Raw genomic sequence first — 17,066 nt, forward strand, 5'->3', positions numbered from 1 at the left:
GACCACACCAAATGCTGGAGATGATGTAAACAAACTGGATCACTCTTGCACTTCTGGAGAGAAAACAAAATGGTACCATCGTTCTGGAAAGCAAGGTGGCAGCTTCCCAAAAGGTCACATAGTGAATCATCCCATTGATACAACGTTCTCGAAATGAAAAAGTCATAGAAATGAATACCAGGTTATGGTTGCCTGGGGTTCAAAAGAGGGTGACCATGGGCGATGAGTGGAGTCTGTCTATAGAAAGAAAACATGAGAGATTCTCGTGTTGATGAAAATGTTCTGTATCTAGATCATACTGGTGTCCGTGTTGTGGTTGTGATATTGACTGTAGTTTACAAGATACTACCATTGCGGTAAACCAGGTAAAGGGCACACTGGATCTCTCTGTATAATTTCTTACGACTGAATGGAAAGCTAAAATTATCCCCCAAAGCCAAAATGTTTTAAATGTATGTTATTTCTTTGGGGGCTTCTGGGTGATTCCATGGACTTTTATTTTCATGCATAATTAAGGGCTACTTCCTAGTAACCCAAAAAGTGAATTATTCAGAGTTTTCAAAAACCTCATATTCATTCATTAGAACTAGAAGATGACTCTGGCTTTCGTTTCTGAGTTCTGCTTAGAAATCTTTCTGCTGAAGGTTTCAGAGAACTCTGAAGCCCTTAGTGTGTGTATAGCCCCCAGCTGAGCACTGGAATCCCTAACGGTACTAACGAAATAACGGGTTGGAATACATTGTGGTGTGTTACGTTACTTGACGGTAATTTTCAAATTCTCCTCATGGTGTGTCTTTTTTAATCTTAAATTGCTCTTGGTTAAAGCTCCCAGTGACTGAGTTTGTGGACTTGTTTGCCGAACTTGACAATGTGTAGAAATTCCTATTTGTGTGAGTGGTATGTCCAGCGTATGACTTCCCATGCGTTCACCTTGCACGTACCTTTCGTGACGTGGTTCAAAACGAGTCGTCCTCCTGGCAATTGCTAAAGCTGGTATATGCATAATTCCAGCATAATTTTCTTCGACACTGACCCTTCATGTTATCAGTGACCTTTCTTTCCCCTGGGAAGTGGGCGAGCGTGGATGGGTGGACTGAGAGGACTTTCGCTCCACTAACTGCCCCTGGCCAGAGAAGTCTGGAGGCCTTGCTCTTAGGCTCTCTGGTCTAACTAACTACTCATGTTCCTAGCCAAGTTTAATAGCAAAAAGTTCAGATTGGAGTTGGCAGCAAAACGCAGATATTGTGATACTTGAATGAAACAAGACAGAGAGACAGTGAACACCACGTGCGTGAGTGGCAGTCACGGCTGTTGTTGTGAACAGCATTGATTCTGACTTGCGGTGGTGCCCAGGTGAAGGCTCTTCCTCGTTCCGTCCGAGGATGCTCTGTTAAAAGTCCATTTTATTTCCCACAGAACAAAGTGAGCTTTGTACATTTGCTGGTGCCGTTTGGGGCAGAGGACTTTCTCGGATTGCTCTGGAATGATGAAGAGGGTGTCTCTCGTCCAAGAACTGAAATGATACCTTCAGGTGAGTCTGGAGTCCAAATCCTCAAAGGAGGGATTTAGGAGGGATTTCGCATTTGGGAGGATCAGATTTAAACCAAACAATCCCTTAAGAAGAAATTCCATTCAAGTTTTTTCTTTAAAACAGGAAATTAAACGGAGTCATTAGAAGGCAAACTCAAGAGAGTGGTATAGCACCATGTCTCCCTACTGTTAGTTGCATGAATTTCATTTTGGGTCATCTGCAAATTGAAGACTCTATTTAAATTTGATCCTGGTAACCGCAGCTCCTTTAAGGTGCAACGATCAGAATTCTAGGCACAATGTGCCATTTTAGGATCATATAATATACCTGAAGTACAACTCCTTGCATAATTATCAAGATTTAAGTCTCCTAGAGTATTATTTTAAGTATTTCATTAAATTCACGGGCCGATTTCCAAAAGTCTTGTAGCAGTAGAGAAGGCCAGATTATAGAACGAGAATTCCTTCAAGACCCTGGTAGAGTTAACATACTTTATTAAAATGACTTGAGGCAAGCCAGAAAGCTGAACCGGTGAGGCCGGCATCGGTTGGCACACTTTCCAGATGTTTTTATTTTTAAGTTTCATTAAGTATCAGCAGGCTAGCCAGTGCTATGTAAATGCAGCAAGATCGAAACCCCACCCAGAAAATAACTCTTTCAGTTGTTTTCAACAAAGCCTTCTCTCCACAACTGAATGGCACATTGTTCTTCATGCACACAAGAAGGACTTCCTACACATCCTCTTAAATTCTTACCAGGGCAGAATGTTGGTGCAAACTCCTCGTGCAGCATTGAACGGTGAATGCTTAACATTCATCTGATTTTACTGGCCAGTTTTCTTCTTTGAGCAAAAAAGAGAAATTGGGGGGAAGACTATTAAACTCAGTCAAGGTCTTCGCTTGTCTTGTTCACTGAGATGTTCTCCACCAGATCAGAGAGGTAGAGAAGGCAAGGGAGTGGGACCCTGCCTGCCATGTTTAAGGAGGAACAAGGCAGGCAGTGACAAGGTATGGAGTCAACATCCCTGGGACCCCAGATCCCCGAATGGAAATCAGGGGCTGTTGGCAAGAGTATAGGAGAGCAGATGCTGGGGAGGGAGCCAACAATGTGTACTGCACATTGGGTTTTCCCACAGTGAATGATAGAAAGAAAAGAAAACAAAGTACTCTTTTGAAACCAGGGATACTCACACATGTGTAACACACACACACACACACACACGCGTGCACACACAGAGGGAGAAAGAGAAATTTTACATCCCACATACCTTTGTAGCCATGAAAAAGTGAACAAAGTACAGAAACAAAAGAATCGAAATAACGGAAGTACTTTGATCAAAACTAATTTTTTTTTTCACGTTAGGGTCACTTTGAGGAGTTCAGACTCCTCAGGAGTACATCTTCCTGGTTCCATCTGTCCAATGTTTCAGGAAACAGTCTGTTTTGGCAGTTAACCGTGTCTACAGTTCTTACGTAAAATATGTTAAACATCTGTCCCTGATCAACTTAAATATCACTGCCTTTATTGTGTCTAATGCTGGCCCATCAAAATATAACTTACAAGAGAGGATTTTTTTCCCCAGCGCATCTAAAGAACTGCTCCTTTGCAACATGGTCATATTCTCAGGACTAAACAGGGAAATTTCGGTATAACAGTTTCAGTGTAGGAGTTTCTTTGTAGACAGGTATTATTAATTTGGGGACCACATGGGATGAATTTGACCCAATCCCTTTTTAAATACATGTGCATCCCTGTTTGCAGCTCATAGCTTAGAGGTATCTCTTTTTGTTAGTGAGGGCAACACCAAACCCATCATCCATCAAAGAATGAACTTCCATCGGTACTAACTTGCTGACCAATGTGGACTTTCTACCCAGCCATGATTCTCATATTCCTAAGGCAGCCCCTTAGGAAAGGTACTGTGTCCACACAACACCATGAATATTGTTTTTTATTGAGACTCTGCCATGAGCCAGGTACTGAGTGGACCTCTTCACATACAACGGTCTTGCTTTACCCCTTTTGGCTGTGTGATCTTGAGTAATGAACTCAATAGCTCTGAGCCTCAGTTTCCTCATCTGTATAATGGGGAGAACTTCATAGGGTTGTTGTGAGTATTAAGTGAGTTGTTGTATGTAAAGTGCTTAGAATAGTACCTGGCGCATCATAAGCACTAAAGGTGTAGCCTAGTAATAATCTAGTTTAATAATCCTCATAGCAGACTTATAAAATAGTACCATTATGTTTCCCACCTTACTCATCAAAGGGAAGAGAAGATAAATGACAATAGCAATGATCATGAATACTACAAATAGCTGGGCTAAGCAAGTGATACACATTATCACTAATGTTTACCACACCCTTATTCCCCTTGGGAAGCCAAGAGGCTAAGGTCACATGACTGGATTGATAGAAACAGGATTCAGATACAAGTCTTCCGATAGAAATATCTGTGCTCTCTCTGTTACACCGTGCTACGTCTCTCCTTCGGGAGTTTGGTCCACATGGCAGGAATCTATTCTAAATCCAAGTCCTCGTCAATTGGCCAGTGGGTTTTGAATAAATACCCTCTTTTCTTCCATTAACCAAAGGAGTAAGTTTGGCATCTTAAGATCATGATTTAGGGGTGCCTGGGTGGCGCAGTCGGTTAAGCGTCCGACTTCAGCCAGGTCACGATCTCGTGGTCCGTGAGTTCAAGCCCCACGTCAGGCTCTGGGCTGATGGCTCGGAGCCTGGAGCCTGTTTCCGATTCTGTGTCTCCCTCTCTCTCTGCCCCTCCCACGTTCATGCTCTGTCTCTCTCTGTCCCCCCAAAAATAATTAAACGTTGAAAAAAAAATTTTTTTTAAAAATTTTTTTTTAAAAAAAGATCGTGATTTAAAAAAAAAATTTGTTTTAATTGTATCCTTTTTCTCCAATGCTGTGCTTGATTCTGTTTCTTCCTTTGGCTAAAAAGTTAATGTGATTTTTTCAAGTGGACTTTAAAAGTGCTTCTTGATATTAAAGCCTATCTCAGGAAATGACTTGGCGGTGGGGGACGGGTGGTGCCCTAACATGGATGGAGCACAAGCAGTCCCTGCGTGCCAGAGCCAATATTTTCTTACTTAAGCAACAAGTTTCAAAGCAAGAGAACATTGATGTGAGCATGCGTTAGAACCATTTTTCTCACTGTGCGGTTCAGGGATGACCCTACGTTGGACCATCTGGACTGGTGCTTAGAAAGGAGCAGATTACTATGCTGAACTGGCTGAGTCCAGAGATTGGGGGCTCGTACCCCCCAAGTTCACCTTGTGATCCGTGTGCACGATACAGGTTGGACTGGTGCTTCACGCATGTGACTTCCCGTCATCCCCAACATCTTGAGCACAGGCACCCAGAACCGGAATGGAGATCTTTACACACCATCAGACAGCAAGGAAAGCTCTTATCAACAGTCAAGGAAAGGTTGAGAGCAGAGAGGGTGGGAAATTACGGCGAGGAGAGACCAGGTCATGCTCTAGTCCCGTGAGGCTTCTCTTATGTGAGTGATCTAAGCCTGTGAACTCAGTGGCCCAGGAAATCCTGGATGCAGGGCTTCTCCTCCCCGTTTCACCCCACCTGCTTGGCCGCAAGAGGGATAGGCTGCAGCAGAGGATCAAGGCTGGGCCTCTTTCAGCCTGCCTGATGCTGTTAATACACATTGACAGCTCTTTAAATTACAGGTGGTGTTTGTATATCCTGTTTCCCGTTTGAACCAAGCTCCACAATGAGATGATGGGGACAACAGGGGAGATAGAAATAATGCCAGTGGCCCAATAGTTGAGGACTTACGATGAACTCTCTCTGGCTAAGCACTTTGTGTGTCTATTTTTTTTTTAATTTTTATTTTGAGAGAGAGGGAGAGAACAAGGGAGGAGGGGCAGAGAGAGGGAGAGAGAGACTCCCAAGCAGACTCCGTGATGTCAGCGCAGAGCTGACACAGGGCTCGAACCCAGGAACCGTGAGATCATGACCTGAGCCGAAATCAAGAGTCGGGCACTCAACCAGCTGGACTACCCAGGTGCCCTTGCAGCCTCTCATTTTATCCTCACAACCTAAGAGGTAGGTCCTCTTTTATCCCCATTTTGTAGATGAGTAAACAGAGGCACACAGAGGCTGAGTAATTTGCCCAAAGCATTCAGGTAATGGGACCGAAGCCCAATGCAGTATTGTTCGTTTCTCTGCTCAGCTTCAGAGGTGTGGCCTCAGTTAAGTCACAAGATAGTATAGTGTTTGTCCGCTGATCAATTCACTTAGATACACATAGGTAGAAAACAACGTATGTATGTTTTTTCTCACATACCTTTGGTGTTTGAATATGGGATAGATGGGTCTAAGCTGAAACTGACCACCAGCCAAGTGTCTGAAGACCAGACAGATTGGAATCTGGTGAACGCTGACCGCATTTCAGTATATTTATAGGGATTCTAAACTTATACTCCTAAGATTGGGATATGCCCAGCAAAGCCCCAGCCAGCTAGGTCTGTGTTAGTAAAGGTAGCTGATGCTTTCTGGATAATCACCATGTCCCAAGTCCTGGGTGGGAACATCCTATGTATTTTTTTTCGTTTCACCATCAACACAATCACACAGTAGTGACTTCTGTGATTCCATTCTCCTGATGAGGCAAATGAGACAGAGGGTGAATCCTTCAGAGTGAGGTCTGTGTGACCCCAGAGCTGAGCTGCTGTATTGGTCAGGGTTCTCCAGAGAAATAGAACAAATAAGATTATATAGACACATATATAGAGGAGACTTATTATAGGGGTTGGCTCACACAATTATGGAAGCTGAGAACTTCCACAATCTGCCATCTACAAGCTGGAGACCCAGGAAAGCCAGAGGAGTAATTCAGTCGAATTCAAAGGTTCAAGAACCAGAGACACTAATGGTAGAAGTTCCTGTCTCAGTCCCAAGACCTGAGAACTAGGAACGCCTCTGTCGAAGGGCAGCAGATTAATGTCCCAGCTCCCATAAAAAGAGAGCAAATCCACCCTCCTTCTGATTTTTTGTTCCATTCAGGCCCTCAGCGGATTTGATATTGCTCACCCACATTGGTGAGGGCAATCTTCTTTACTCCATCTACGGATTTAAATGCTGATCTCTTCCTGAGACACCCACACAGACACATCCAGGAGTAATGTTGGACCAGCTCTCTGGGCATCCCTTAGCCCACTCAATTTCACACATAAAGGTAACCATCACTGAGGTGCCTGGGTGGCTCAGTCAGTTAAGCATCTGACTTCAGCTCAGGTCATGATTTCACAGTCTGTGAGTTCGAGCCCTGTATCGGGCTCTGTCTGTGCTGATAACCTGGATAGCCTGGAGCCTGCTTCAGATTCTATGTCTCCCTCTCTGTCTGTCCCTCCCCCACTCAAGCTCTGTCTCTCTCTGTCTCTCAAAAATAAATAAATGTTAAAAAAAAATTTTTAAAGGAACCATCACCTACCTTTCCAGCATGAACTATGTGGGGTGGACGCCAGTAGGAAGAAGCAAGAGATGAGAATTCTAGTTCTAACTTTGCCGTTTGCACACTTGGCAATTCCGTGACAGTCCCTTGTCCCCTATGGGCTTCATTCTCTCGCATTCATTAAAATGCAGATATTGCCTCCATTATCTTATAGACCACCCATCATTGTTTCAAACACCTGGAACTTACCATGATAGAAGCCAAATGTCTACTTTTTTTTTTTTCTGAGAAACACAATTCTATAGGCATTCTGTTGTCATAGTTGCCACGTGTGAACAGTTTTAAGGAACAAAGTTGTAGCAGTTTTACAGAAATGCATTAGATGGTGACTTTCAGTTTTGTCTTGTGGAATAAAATTCCCACATTCCATCAAGAGATCTTCTCCCCACTCCTGGGGTGAAAACTGTTAACCTAAATAACATTTATAATTTTTTCTTTGCTTCTGATGCTAAAATCTGACCAGCCTATGGCCATAGTTCACAGCGAAAGAACAAAGGGAGGGAGTACCTTCAATAATTGGCACGCCATGTTCCATTTACCTGTTGCTTCCTAATACAAGCAAAACCTTGGCTGGTAAGGACACCCAACAGATAGAGAAAGCATTGTCAGATGTTTAAAATATGCTGAGGAACAAGTGCCCTAGTGATACTTAATAAGGCATATCATTAAATAAAACAGGTAATTAGCCATGATAATGGAAATATAAATAGGACCTAATTAGCAGAACTTTTCATGACTCTCTCTTGGTGTGGGCCACAAACATTTGGTATATTGTTATCGCACCCATGTGCATAATTTCTTCGTTGATTTTGGACCAACTGGGCAGTAGTCAAGATGTGCAAAACAGTCGAGGGCAGTCACGATGCTGAGGCTTTTGTGTTCATACCGTTGCCAGTGTGCCAAAGATAACATAAGTATGCCTTGGAATGTTCCATGTTATCAAATCAAGCTTCTTGTAAGAATTACCTTCATCTGATGTCTGTGTTCCAACACTTTCTGTATTGAGAAACCATTTAGAAACAGCACTTCACCCCATGTCTTCCATTACTGGAGGATGGAGGAGAAGCCTAGCTCCTCAGTCAGCTGCAATCTGTCTTCCACGTCCATCGGTCTACCAGATCTGCCTAGGATAGAGTTCCCGATGGCCACACCATGTTGCCGAGGCCAAGGGATACATTTCCCCCCTTATCCTGCTTCCTCTCTTTAGTCCTCTTTACTCTGTTTACCACCGTCTCTTTAAAAACACACTCTCGGGGCACCTGGGTGGCTCGGTCGGTTGAGCGTCCAACTTCGGCCCAGGTCATGATCTTTCGGTTCATGAATTTGATCCCCATACTGGGCTCACTGCTGTCAGTGCAGAGCCTGCTTTGGATCCTCTGTTCCACTCTCTGTGCCCCTCCCCAATCTGCACTCTCTCACAAATAAATAAACATTAGAAAACACACACACACACACACACACACACACACTGTTTGGTGATGCCTGTCTCTCTTGGTCTTCTCCCTATCTTGGTGGTTATATTTTCCCCATTTACATTGCTGGCTCTCACTCTTCTGTCCACTTTTAAGCAGGACTTCATTGGTAATATTCCCCTCTTTTGCCTCCGTGAATACTCACTATGAAATCCATGCCCACAGCAATTAAAATTAAACTGTTGCTTCCTTTACATTCTTATGGGCAATGCCTTAGCTCCACCTCTTGTCACTTCTCCTCTGGATGATTTCAGTATCCCCCGCCAATTTTTCTCCTTGTTCCCGATGTGACATCCCTCCCTCTCCAATCCAGTCTGTACCACTATTTCCAAGTCATACATTTGATCCTGTTGTTCTATGTTCTCTGTCCTTTGGGTTTCTTTTCACAAAGTCATCTTGAGTACGAGGTGGTCAGGGCAGTTTGTGACTCCCTGGGCTGAGGTGATAGAAGTGGTGGCTCCTATCACAAACAGGCTTCCCAAGGGACGGCTGGCTGTACAAAGACCAGACTCAGGGGTGGGTGACTCCCCCAGGATCTTCCAGGAACAGGGGTTTTGTCATCTGAAATATGGTTACCAGAATGCATTCTGATCATTAACAAACTGTTGTCTTACCAAGTTGCATTCTGGTTTAAGTATGGTATATGAACAAACCCCTAAGAAGGGAGTCTCTGTAACCACCTGACTCAAGGATACCAGGAAAGTCGCTGCCTATATTTTCATTTCCCTGCTAGCCTGCCACAGTGGCTGCTTAATAAGATTAAATTAGGTTGCTAGTGACATAAAACCCAAGGAAATAGATACCTCGATGGAAGTTTTATTCTCTCTTACATAAGCAAAGTCCAAAGGTAAGCTGCTCAGGTCTGCAGGGGTGCTCCCTAATCTTTCAGCTTCCTGTTCCATTAGCCTCAATACGCTACTTTAACCTCATGTGCCAACCTGACTGCTTGAGCCCCAGCCTTCAAATCTGTGTTCAGTCAATAGGAATTGGCATAAAAGATCACACTTCTTTCCATTAAGGACACTTCTTGGAAGCTGCACAGACCAGTCCCTTTGTATACCATTGGCCAAAATTCAATGGCCTGGTCACCATAGCTGCAAGAGAGGCTGGGAAATGTCATCTTTCTTTTGGATGGTCATGGTCTCAGCTAAAGAATGGGTGTTCCATTATTAAGGCAGAAGGGGCAAATTCAGCTCTGGGAAAACTATCAACCTTTGTTGCAGCACCTGCAAATCCTTTTGTTGGAGATGCATACCTTTAGTCTGAAAGATTTTCAGTGACCGCCAACTCTCTTTATTAGGTACCCTCATGATTCTTCAATAGGCATTGATTCATCACTTCCCTTCCAGTGTGCCATCAACATAAAGGAGGGAGGTTAACACCACCGGAACAGAGGGGTCCTAAAACCAGAAGGAATGAGCTATCACATACACATTGTCCACTTAATAATTTCAGGGGTGGGGGCGAACAATAAAACAGAAGTTAGAACCAGTTGTGGTCTCCTGTGTGAACTCAGAGTCAGTTTTCCTCCTATGAGATGGGAATAACTGGGCTGTTGTGATGAGGAAAGAATTAGCATGTTTTAAAGCCACATGTACCCTGCCCTGTTGGGTTAATAGACATTAATCACTGCTTCTATGACCAACTACAAATATTAGGTGGAATAAAAGCTGTTGCTGGGGCGCCTGGGTGGCGCAGTCGGTTAAGCGTCCGACTTCAGCCAGGTCACGATCTCGCGGTCCGTGAGTTCGAGCCCCGCATCGGGCTCTGGGCTGATGGCTCAGAGCCTGGAGCCTGTTTCCGATTCTGTGTCTCCCTCTCTCTCTGCTCCTCCCCCGTTCATGCTCTGTCTCTCTCTGTCCCAAAAATAAATAAACGTTGAAAAAAAAAATTAAAAAAAAAAAAAAAAAAAAAAAAGCGGATGTAGAAAAAAAACCTTAAAAATGCAGGTCTGGAGGAGCACCTGGGTGGCTCAGTCAGTTAAGTGTCCGACTTCAGCTCAGGTCATGGTCTCATGGTATGTGAGTTTGAGCCCCACATCGGGGTCTGTGGTGACAGCTCGGAGCCTGGAGCCTGCTTCGGATTCCATGTCTCCCTCTGTCTCTGCCCCTCCCCTGCTCATGCTCTGCCTCTCTCTCTCAAAAATAAATAAATGTTAAAAACAAAAACAAAAACAAAACATAGGTCTCATGTTGTCTCTTAGCCCAGTGGATGGCAGTTTGCTTGTTGTGAGCTTCAAGAAGGCAGAGAGCAAGACCTATTTTGGTCACCATCGGACCCTTGGTGCCCAGCACAGCGCTTGGCACATGACAGGAACTCTGGAAACATTTCTTGAATTCCATGAATAAGTGACCCAAAAGAATAAGATAAACTATACAGAAAATGGTTAAGGACAACATAGTGGAGACTGCATGCGAGTTCCAAATCAAATTAAGGGGAAAGTAGTGTAGGGAACACAGAGGAATTGTTGAAAGCGGGCGAAAGAGAAGGAAGAGTCGACTAGCACATTTGACACTGACAAATACTTGGCGGAACAATGAGTCCTTTTTCCACAACCTTGGGAGTTTGACCCTTTTTTTGTTTCTGAATTTGGGGTTTTTAAGTTCTTATTTGCTCCTTTATAAATTTGGATGGGCTAAACATGTAAACTGGAGTTGGTCTAATTAATCGGGCAAACAAATACAAGCAGAGAAACCTGTCGCATTGAATGATATCCATGAAGAAGTCAAAGTTCCAGGAGCTTACTGGCACCTTCCTCTGGTCCAGATTGTTTTTCCCCTTGGGGTTCCTGGCTGGCTCAGTCAGTAGAGCCTATGACTCTTGATCCCAGGGTTGTGAGGTTGAGCCCCACTTCGGGCTTGAAAAAAAAATTGATTAATACAATAAAACCAAATTGTTTTTCCCTTGAATTAAACAAATCTAAATGTTTGTACAATTCTTGAGAAAATATGGTGACCACATGAATAAAGTCAGTAAGCGCTTTCTTTTTATGGGTTGCGGCACTGTGTTAATGAGATATTTATGGTGTTGCTACAATCATTCCAGATTCGTCACAGGACATTTAACATCCACCTGGACATTGAATCCTGTAACCACTGGAATATATAAATATTTCTCATCAGCATTACAAATAGCTCATACAGGACGAATACCATATAATTCTTTTTTTCTTCTTTTTAAGAAAGTTGTATGTATTTGTCACCAGATGTACTTTTTCTCTCACATGCACTTTGTCCCACCTTTTTATTAGCTTGCTGTGCCTTAGTAATCTGACAACAAAGACTGAATCTTGATTCATGATTCAAGTATACAAGGAATAAAACTCAATTTTACTACACTCTGTCTTAATTACTATTTCAAATCCTTTTTCAGCAAAGATAGGAGAAACTTACTCCCCACCAATTTAGGATCTATCTTCCTCTCCCAAGGTTGCTGCTAAGCTCTAAGGTTGAGAATCATACTGTGCCAAAGCTATGAAAGGAAGTGTGCCCTCCATGACTGTCTGAGCGTCTCTGGGAGGAATGGTCCAGTGAGCGCAGGGCAATCCCCTTTAGAGGGGTATAAGTGTGAGGTGTCCACAATACACACCTTTAGCAGCCAGGAGTCCAGATGATCAGCCAAGTAGAAGAATCTGTGCTGAGCACATCAAGTCTAGTAGGCTAACCATCTGTCAGCTCACTGCTGCATTAGCCCCATTCCTACCATGAAGCCTTTTCAGATCCAACCGTTGCTTTATTGTGCCTGGGGACACACATTGGGGTGCATGGGAATTCTTATCCTGGAGTAGGGTAAACTAATGAGGCCACTAAGACCCTGTTAGCTGAGACCACCTATGGTCATCTCTTGTCTAGAATCCTGCTGCCACATCAGAATTCTTCCTGGCAAAGTTTGGAATCCTTGATCCTTGATCCTGAAACCCTATCTGGGGACAGCGACACCCCCTCTTCAAGTCTTAGGCTAGAGACTTACAGGTCATGCCGAACAAAGGAATAAACTTGTATCTTAGCTCTCATGGCAAGCCTTTGACCCTCCTTTCCCAGGCCAGGGATTCTTTTCTAATCCCAGGGGCAAAAAAAAAACCCCACAAAAAACAAACAAACAGACTTGCTCTGACTGAATAGATTTTTCTCCCCAATCTATTGACCACATCATGAGTCCTCTCTCTCTCCTTTATTGTCTTGATCAATGTTGTCTAATAGAAATGGAATGTGGGCCATAAATGGTGAGCCATATATGTCACTTTCTAGTAGTTCCATTATTTTTAAAAAAGGAAACTGGTGAAATTGATTGTAATCAGGTATTTTACTAAACCCAATAAAATGCTATCATTTCAACATATAATCAATTTTTTAAATAAGTAATGAAGTATTTGGCATTCCTTTTTGTATTAAGTCTTTGAAACCCTGTTTGTATTGTATACTTAGAACACCAGAGCAACCACATTTTAGGCAGTCAGTAGCCACACATGGCTAGTGGCTACCATATTGGTCAGCACAAGTGTATGCCATGAGTCTTCCTTTCTGTTCCTGCATTGCCTAATTTTTTTTAATGCAAAATCCAGAAGAGTCTCCTTTTTATCTGCTTTTCTGCTACTTCCTCTATTTCCTGAGACAGTGAACCCAGAATGTACAACTTCCCAAATGAGCAACATGGTTATGGGATAAAAAGAAATTTTGGAAGAGGGATGGAGGGAACAAAGATTAGAAATTCACAGATGTTATCCCACCATCATTTATTAATAACTTATTTATGGCTTATTATAAATTTATAATTTATTATATTTTACTATAGTATATATTATTACATTAATATAAATACTATTATATATTAGCAAACATTATTTATTATATAATCCTATGCTATTATTTACTGCATGCCTACTTTGTGCACATTATAACACCTATTTCTGGGACTTGGAACAACCCAACACAGAAGTTACATGCAAATTCATCAACTGAAGACACAAGCTCATAGAGGTTAAGTAATTTGCTCATGGCCAAGGGTGTCAGAATCAGGATTAAAACCCAGATCGTTCTGGTGGCCCCAAAACCATTCGCCCCCTTTCCACTGAGCCATACCAACTTCTTTCTCTCCTTGCATGACCTAGTTTTGTTTGTTTTTTAGAAAAGACTGCTCCTGCCCCTTTGTGACCTTGGTTGAATTAGCTCTCAGAGTCAACCAGCAGAGGAACCCAGCATGGCGGCAGAGCAGCTGTTGGTATGACTGGTTCAACCAGAGATTGCCCTGGCCTTTGCTGCCATTCTGAGTGGAGCCATCACTGCTGTCCATGTCAGAAGGACCTTTGTTTCTGATAAATGATGGCAGCTAGGATTGGAAAACTCACGCACAACCTTTGGCAACGAGCTCCGGGCTCTTGCCCTCAAACTGACCGCCTGCACATTCATAGGCACAATTGGATGTGAGTACTGGGTTCCCAGCCATCATTCGGGATGCAATAGAGCCATGACTTGGGCGTTTTATTCCTAGCTTAATCTTTTCTATAATAATTTTCATTCTTTATCCGAAGACAGCTCCTTCTTTCTCTTCTGCTCTGTGCCACACAGATCTAATATTCTTGTTTCCTTTTTGAGAAAGGGCAATCCACAAAGTTCAAAGGGCTACTTGAATTACCTGCTTCAGTTCTGTTTAACTCTTAGGTTGGTCTTCAGCATTTGGATTTGATTTTCTCCTTCTTATTGACAATCCTAGGTTAGACCATATTTCATTTACCTACTACTATATAAATAATTATGCATCTGTCTTACTCATATTTAGCAACTTGACGGAAGAAATCTTGTCTTATCAATTTTGATTTCCCCTTGGCCTTGCGTTCACTCAACATATATTTATCAAGTACTTACAATAATAGCCCAGCAACAGGCCTGCCCAGAAAATACAAAGAAGGACACCATTTGGTCCTTACCCCAAAGAATGTAGAGCAGTGTTTCTGACAATGGGATGTGCATCAGTTTTATAGGAGAAAGAGATTCCTTGAAAAATGTTGTGTTAAATTAACCTCATCTCCACCCATCAACACTGTAGGACTTCTCAGAGCCTTTAATATGTTGATGTGCACCATGAATCTCCAAGAAGAAAAATAAGATATGCAGTGTTTCCTGAAATGTTTTGACCATAAAGCTGTTTTATGTGGTACAATCTCGTGGGACAAGTGTTTTATGGCACATGCTTTAAGAAATGGTAGGTTAGAAGCCAACAGAGGAGAGAAACATGGAGAAGTAATTATAGTAATGCCAGCTAACAATTACGGAGTTCTTACTCTGGCTGGCTCCGCATAGATGTTGAGAAAAAGAAAGCTTCCTGAGGGCAATAAAGAAGACGTCATCAAGGAGGGGACTCTTGGGGGGCCTGGGTGGCTCAGTCAGTTAAGCGCTCGACTTCGGCTCAGCTCATGATGTCACGGTTCATGAGTGCAAGCCCCACGTAGGGCTCTCTGCTGTCAGCACAGAGCCTCCTTCAGATCCTCTGTCCCCTTCTCTTTCTGCCCCCTGCTTGTTCTCTCTCTCTCTCTCTCAAAAAAAAAAAATAAATTTTTCAAAAAGAGGGGACTCTGAAGCTGGCAGTTGAAAGAGTGGCAAAGACTTATATATAGATCTTGAAGAATATTTGTTGACAAAATGAGTTCAAAAGATATATCTGCATTCAACTTTATAGGTACTATCATTATAAATTTTAACAATGTCGTTTTGTTTGTATGTTAAGGATCCAATTTGTAAATAACTCAAAACTGGACTTGTGGTAGGCTAAATGATGGTCCCCAAGATGGCCTTGTCCTACTTCCCAGAACCTGTGAATAAGTTATGTTATACGACAAAAGGGACTTTGCCGGGGCCCGGCGCCGCGCCGCGGAGAATGTGCTGGATTATTCAGGTGATCCCAGTAGTTAGCAAGGGTTCTTATAAGAAGGAGGCAGTAGATCAGAGAGACAATAGATGGTATGAGCCCAAAAGCCGGGAGAGGTTTGAAGAGACTCCACTGCTGGGTTGAAGGTGGAGAAAGGCTGCCACAGGCCAGGGGATGGATGTAGGCAGACTTGGGAGCTGGAAAGGACAAGGAAGCAGATTCCCCCCTGGAGCCTCCAGAAGAGAACTAGTCCTGGGAACCTATTTGAGACTTCTAACCTCCCACACATTCAGGTAATAAATCTGTGTTTGTTCTAAGCCACTAAGTGCATGGTGTTTTGCTACAGCAATTACGCAGCAATTGGAAACTAATGCAGAATGTATTTTTTCTTTATTTTTAAAACCACGCTCGTAAACAACTCCAAGTAGCTTTTGTGTATATGAGTTAGAGCTGCTGCTGTTTGCCATATTAGAAATTCAGACTAAGAATGTATTAGGTAATTAGTGTATTTAAAATAGCAACACTAAGGGGCGCCTGGGTGGCTCAGTCGGTTGGGCATCCGACTTCGCTCAGGTCATGATCTCGCGGTCCGTGAGTTCGAGCCCCGCGTCAGGCTCTGTGCTGACAGCTCAGAGCCTGGAGCCTGTTTCACATTCTTTGTCTCCCTCTCTCTCTGACCTTCCCCCATTCATGCTCTGTCTCTCTCTGTCTCAAAAATAAATAAACGTTAAAAAAAAAATTAAAATAGCAACACTAAGCTCACTGCATGTTAACCAAAAAAAATGCATACTTTATAAGAAATAGCTGTATTTTCAAAAACAAAAAAGGAAGAGTACTCTTAGTCTATATTTTTACTCATTTTTTTTAACGGTTAGCTTAAGAGAAGACAGTTGGATTCTAATAACTGCTTCTACATTCCATCTGTCATGATGTCACATGTACGGAAGCCTCTGGAAAACTAATGAGTGAAAAGGGCAAATATCTTCGTATTATCATGAGAACCATTTTGACCTCACAGACCCCCCTGACAGATTCCCCAGGGTCTCCAGACCACAACGGGAGGATCCCTGATGCAGAGAACCGTGTGTCCCCACAACAATTCAATATGGTAGGTGCTAATATTAACCCATTACAGAGATGAGATTTGGACAATGTAGATAACTGGTCTCAGGCTACATCTTGGTAGAATCAAAATTCAAACCCAGGAAGCCTGACTCCACATCCCATGATGGTTCTCCCACGTTCCACTGCCCCCAGTTATCTTGATTGGTTATTAGTGGGCCTCATTCACCTCTGTGCATAGGACTCCCTCTTTTCTGCCTCTCTTTCTTCCAGATTAGACCACCTGCTGAGCCCACCCATCACATTTTGTCTAGATAACTGCTTTAAGCCTTTAAAGACTTGTAGAATCACCAAGCTGGAAGACAGTTCAAAAACCTTTCCCCCTCATTGGGCCTTTGGAAAAACTGAGGCCCAGAGAAGGAAAGGCACTGGCACGTGATCAGGTAACACAGCTAGTTATTAACAGAGCCAGAAAAAGATCTCCACACTCCTGGCTGTTCAGTTGTGATTCCCCCCAGATAGCATGTTACATTTGGATGCCATAATTCAAACCAAGATTATTAAATATAATAGAATAATAGCAACCATCCTCACACAGCATCTCTACTTTCACAGCTGCCCATCATGTCTGTTCTCCAGAAGGGTGGAGATTT

General features: G+C 43.0%; 1 long non-coding RNA gene across 1 annotated transcript in view; it reads left to right on the forward strand.

The window, feature by feature from the left end:
- Positions 1 to 1,423: 1,423 nt before the first annotated feature.
- The window catches only part of LOC121016751 (uncharacterized), a 109,625-nt gene continuing 93,982 nt past the window's right edge, over positions 1,424 to 17,066 (forward strand). Inside the window, exon 1 of the long non-coding RNA XR_005784426.1 lies at positions 1,424 to 1,531. This is a non-coding gene — a long non-coding RNA (uncharacterized LOC121016751). The remainder of the gene's footprint in view (positions 1,532 to 17,066) is intronic.

The sequence above is a fragment of the Herpailurus yagouaroundi genome, unplaced genomic scaffold, assembly GCF_014898765.1.
Source record: "Herpailurus yagouaroundi ecotype Mexico unplaced genomic scaffold, PumYag 213, whole genome shotgun sequence".
In the NCBI taxonomy this organism is placed as follows: Eukaryota; Metazoa; Chordata; class Mammalia; order Carnivora; family Felidae; genus Herpailurus; species Herpailurus yagouaroundi.